Source organism: Cyanistes caeruleus, unplaced genomic scaffold (assembly GCF_971803275.1).
Source record: "Cyanistes caeruleus unplaced genomic scaffold, bCyaCae1.hap1.1 HAP1_SCAFFOLD_11, whole genome shotgun sequence".
Lineage (NCBI taxonomy): Eukaryota > Metazoa > Chordata > Aves > Passeriformes > Paridae > Cyanistes > Cyanistes caeruleus.
Window position 1 is genome coordinate 636,912 of NW_028255883.1, and position 5,586 is coordinate 642,497.

Sequence of the window (5,586 nt, forward strand, 5' to 3'; positions counted from 1 at the left end):
AATCACAACTAAAAGAGGGGAAAAGATATATTTCAAGCTATCAACTACAATAGAACCTGTGGTGTTCAGAGATCCCAGTTGCTCCCTTTCAACACCAATATGAGCCCAGGAAGCTCCAGGATGATCCTTGTCACATGCCAGCACTCCCCAGATGGTCCCAGTTGCCTCTGGCTAGATCAACCCAGTCAGTCCCAGTATGATGCCATTTGCCCCCAGCGTGCTCCCAGTTGCTCCCAGTCACCCCCAGTATGAGGGATGATGTGCAAGGTATGTTGCCAGTCACTCTCAGATACTCCCAATATGAGTCCAGTCACTCCCAGTATAATCCAAAGATGGATGGATGGGAGGCCTGATGGAATCCTGGAGACCATTGTGACACTCTAGGGCCCCATGGAACCGTGGTGACACCAAGTTGGCTGGGAGTGTTGATGTGCTGCAGGGTAGGAGAGCTCTGCACAGGGACCTGGACAGGCTGGATCCAGGGGCCAAACCCAACAAGGTGAGGATTAACAAGTTCAAGTGCCGGGTCCTGCACTTTGGCCACAACAACCCCTGCAGTGCTCCAGGCTGGAGACAGAGAGGCTGGACAGCAGGCAGGCAGAAAGGGACCTGGGGCACTGATGGACAGCAGGCTGGGCATGAGCCATCAGTGAGCCCAGGTGGCCAAGGAGGCCAATGGCTCCTGGCCTGGATCAGGAACAGTGTGGCCAGCAGGACCAGGCCAGAGATTCCTCCCCTGTGCTTGGCACTGGTTGAGCTTCATCTCGAGTGCTGTGTCCAGTTCTGAGCCCCCAATTTAGGAAGGACATGGAGGGGCTGCAGCTCTGCCTGCACAGGAGGGGCTTCACACCTGGGAGCCCAGCCCTGAGGGCAGAGGCTGGGCTGGGGGGACAGGAGGGAGGGGGCTTGTTCAGAGGGAGGGACTGCACTGCAGGGGCTCCTATGGACATCTCTAAACTCTCTCTGTCACAGGATTTCTGGGCTTTTGTTTACTCTCCGTGCCTGATCTCTCTGCTTCCTGGAGATTTTCCTCCTGCAGGTGTTTCCCTGTGTCTGATCTCTCCCTGCCAGCACCCACAGATCCCAAATCTCTGTGCACTCTCCTTGGCCTGACAGAACCCTGCCTGTTTGCAGGGCTCTGACTGGGGACAGGTTCTGTTTGCAGCTTGGAGAAAGGACAGCTCAGATTAAGCCTGATGGGTCCAGCAAAGGTGATGCTGGTGCTGTCCATGGGCAGAGTGGCTGAATGCACATTAGAAATTTCCCGTGAGCCTATTGATGACTAAAAGTAACAGTTTGGATGTCTCAGGCACTTGTCAAAATTCATAATACCTTTATTATTTGTCCCCCTCCTCCCTGCTTTTCTCCAATGGTAGGAAACTGAATACATAGTCTTAGGAAATGTCCTCATTTTTATCAAAATCCTTGTCTTGGAAATATTCTATGACTGATCAGAAGGCCTCAGCATGTCAGAGCTTCATGGGCATTCACCTCCCCTACACCACAAATACTCAGAGCTGTACTCACAGGGTCTGTAGGCACTGGCATGTTCCAGCTTTAGGAGATGGCTCCAGGAGCTGCAGCTGCATTGTCCTGCAGCCAGAGGCTTCCTGTGTCAAGGGCTGGGAGGGATTGTGCCCCAGGCACTTCTCAGCACCTTCCCAGCCCTGACTGATTGAAGCTCTCTGTGTCTCTGGGCTGTGCCCTGGGTGGCTGCAGGCAGTGCCCCAGCCCTGCTGGGCTGGGAGAAGAGCTGCTCAGCAAGAGAAATGTGCTTTTGAAGCTTTTCCTAGTTTTCAGGATCATCCTCTGTGCCAAGAGCCTGGCCCAGCTCAGCAGCACAGACACAGCAGCAGGACTTTAATGAGCCTCTTGGGGCTTTGTGCTGAGGCCCTGAACATCAGTCCCTGAGAGGGAGGGGAAGAAACTGCTCAAGAAGTCCAAGTCAGAATCCAAATCCAAAGTTACTTTTACCTTTAATGGGTCCCACTGAGGGACGGCACTGAGAAAGTGTCCCCAGGCCCCAGGCAGGGCAGAGAACAGGGAAAGGGAAGTGCAGAGAGCCCTGGGAGTGTTTCTATGCAGACAGGCTGTGGGGAAGGGCACTGCAGAGCTGCCCTGGGCCAGCTGTGAGGGTGGATTATCATCCCAACCTGCCCTGGGTCATTGCAAGGGGCTGTTGCCATGGACACTGCACTGACCCCACTGCTGGGTTTGGGTGCCATGGCAATCCCCATCCAATCTGGAAACATGAATCAAGTTATTTCCAGAGGTTTGGTTTGTTAAGGTGTTATGAATGTGAGTGAGCCCTGGGGCACTGAATTCCTGACCTGAAGAGCTGAAGGTTGAACAAGCCTCTGGAGAAGGAAAAGCCAGCAGCAGCAGCAGCCTCCAAGTTGCTGAGGATGTCAGCAGCCCCCACTGAGGCCATCCCTGCTCAGAGACCGTGGGGGAATGGGCAGACAAGGAGAGCGTCCCTGGGGCTGGGGAAGCAGAACTCAGAGGCACCAGCGGCTCCAGGTGGGAAATGGAGTGTGGAATGGGGCTGTGAAAGCCCTGTCTGGGCTGTGCCAAGCAGGAGAGCCAAGGCCTGAGCCCCACCCCCCAAACAACTCTCTCAAGGAGACCTTTAAAAGGAATTACAATTGTTTGTGTCCTCTGAGTTGGATGCACTGAAGAAATACTGAAAAGAGATTTTCAAGAGGTCTAAACCAGAAAACAGTCTTTATTGGTAAATCAGAGAAAGTTTGACAAATGGTTTAATACGCCATTCAATCAACAATAAACATTTCTCAAAGCATTAACTTGGCCCATTCAACTTCACAAACTATAAACCCATTCAATTTTAAGTTAATCCAAATTTGCAAGAGGACAGAAATAGAAGATACAAAAAGAGAGAAAGACAAAGAAGATACAGAGAAACACACACACAGCTACCAACTGGATTCCAGCAGTGTTCAGAGAGAAATCCCAAGAGGAGGTAGGGTCAAGATGTGTGCTTGCCTTGTGGTCAGCCTTAAATACCCCTTGGTCTTCCTGAGCCCTTCCCCAGGTGGGATTTCCAATCATTTGGTTACTCAGGAGCTGGGCTGGTGGCTCCAGAGGTGAGTGTGGAGCATTGCCTTTGGTGTGCCAGGGACTGGCAGACAGTGCTGGGCTGGGATAGAGGCTCTGGGGGGATTGGGGTTCCAGGGCAGTGCAGTGCTGGGGTTACAGGGCTGGGCAAGGCTGGACCTGCCCCTTCCTGCCCCCACACAAAATGTTTCCAGCCAAAATCTCCTCCAGTCTCTCACAACAGGCAATGTTGGATGTGGAATCCCAATTTTGGTCATGGGCACCTGGCTGAGAAGGACAATTCTTTTCCATAGGAAGGAAAGCACAGAGGCCTAGGGTTTGGAAAGCAGGTGAGAGCTGGACATCAGGAGGCCAAGGCAAGCCCAACTTGTCAGTAATGGCAGAATTTGTCTGGGAGCAGTCTTTGGATCAAGGGAATGTTGGAGGTGGAATCCAAATTTTGGCCATGGATGCCTGGAGAAGCAGGACAGTTCTTTCCCACAGGAAGGAACTCACAGTGCCTTCCCAGTGTTTCAGTAGCAGATGAGAAGAGACCCTCAACATGTCAAGGTCAGTTGGACCAGTCAGGTGGCCCCTGGGAGGCCAAAGCAGCCAGACCTGTTCTGTGTTCCCTTGATTTTATGGGGCCCCACAGAGTCACAACGGACCCTTACTTTAATGGGGCCCTGCAGTGTCATAATGGTGCTGTGATTCCATGGGATCCAGCAGTGTCATAGTGGAGCGCTGATTATAAGAAGACCTGCAGTGTCACAGTGGACTCTTGATTCCATGGAGTTGTCACAACGGCCTCAGGATCCATCAGGCCCTGCAGTGTCACAATGGTCCCAGCGATTCCATGTGGCCTTGCAGTGTCACAATGGTCTCTGTGGTCCCACAGGCCCCTCAATGTCACATGACTCCTCTGTTCCATGAGGCCTGAAATGTCACAATGGACCTTGGGGATTTGCAGTGTCACAAAGGTCTCCTTTGGCTCCACAGTGTCACCATGGACCACTGATTACAGGAGGCCCCTCAATGTCACAATGGACCTTTGGTTCCGTGTAGCCCTGCAGTGTCACAAAGGCCTCTTGGTTTCACGAGGCCCCACAGTATCCCAATGGTCCTCTTGGTTCTGTGGGGACCACAATGGTCTCACTTGTTCCATGAGGCCCCACAGTGTCACAATGCTTTGTTTATTCCATGGTGCCCCACAATGTCACAGATGTCCCTTGGTTCCATGGGGCCCTGTGCTGGTGCATTCCCCCCTGCCCTTCTCAGGCCGCCGTGCCAGCTGAGAAATGCTCCTTGGGCCTGGGCCTTGGCCAACAGCCCCTGGGCTCAGCTCCTGTGCAGCTCATCAGAAACACTGTCTGCTCCCAGGCACTGCTGCTGCCAACCAGCTCCTGCTTGCTTCAGGAGCAGCCCTGGGAACTGTTTCTGTTCCCTCCGTGGCACAGCATCCCTGTTCTCAGCCTTGCAAAGAAAGCTGTTGATGCCAAGTGCAGCCAAGATGAAACATTGCTGTGCCTGAAGTCCCTCTCTTGAGGCCCTACAAACAGCACTCCAAAAGGAGCCCCTTGCAGCTCTCCTGGGCCAGCCACCTCCCTCGGAGTGGGGCCTCTGCGAGCCGGGAACTCTCCCGTTTGCTGCACTCGGGGCATCCCCGAACAACGACGGAGCCTGGGCCAATCCCCCCACTCCTCCAGGCTCAGCCCTTCGCCCACTGGGGAGATGCCAAAGCATCCGCAGGGAGCATTTCCCTGCCCTGCAGGGGAATTTCTCACAGCTGCCTTGCACTGCCTCTTTGTGTCTGTGTGCACACACCAGCGCTGTGCCCTGGCAAATGTGGCAGAAATGCTGCTCTCGGAGGGGCTGGGGTGCCCTGGAGATCTGAGTCAGTCAGGCCTGTGAGTGAGGGTAAGTCACGAGGTATAAACTAAGTTAAATGCTGCCTACTGTTGCTCTTTGCTGAGTTAAGTTTAAAAGAAGTTATAAGCTAAGTTGAATATTGTTAAGGGTTATCCCTCTGTTATATCAAAAAGTCATAGGTTATAAGTTAGGTTAAATATAGTAAATACAGCTCTTTTGCTAAATTGTGACATTTATGCTATCAGTTAAGGTTGAGGTCTAAGTGAAGTCCTGTTAAGTTTGAGCTCTGTAGAGCTTTTAGGCTGTATTCCTTTTATCCTTGCCCTCACTGTCCTCTTGTCACACACACATAAACACACACACACACACACACACACATACACACACACAAACACAGGGACAGTTCTGGGTGCATTTCTGGTTTAGTTGCCTGGATTTTGTTTGGTTTTGTTGTTGCTTTGTTTCCTTGCTGTGCCTGAAGTGTCCAGTCAGGAGCAGAGTGACTCTTGCCAAGGAACTTTGTGCTGCTGGTGCTTAATATTAAATCTGGTTTTTGCTGCTCCCTTGCTGGGGACTTTTTAAGTGCTCTCAAGCCCTTGTTGGTGACAGGGTGAAGGAGCCCTGGCCCAGGCTCTGGCCCTGGGGGACACGGGGATGCTGCCG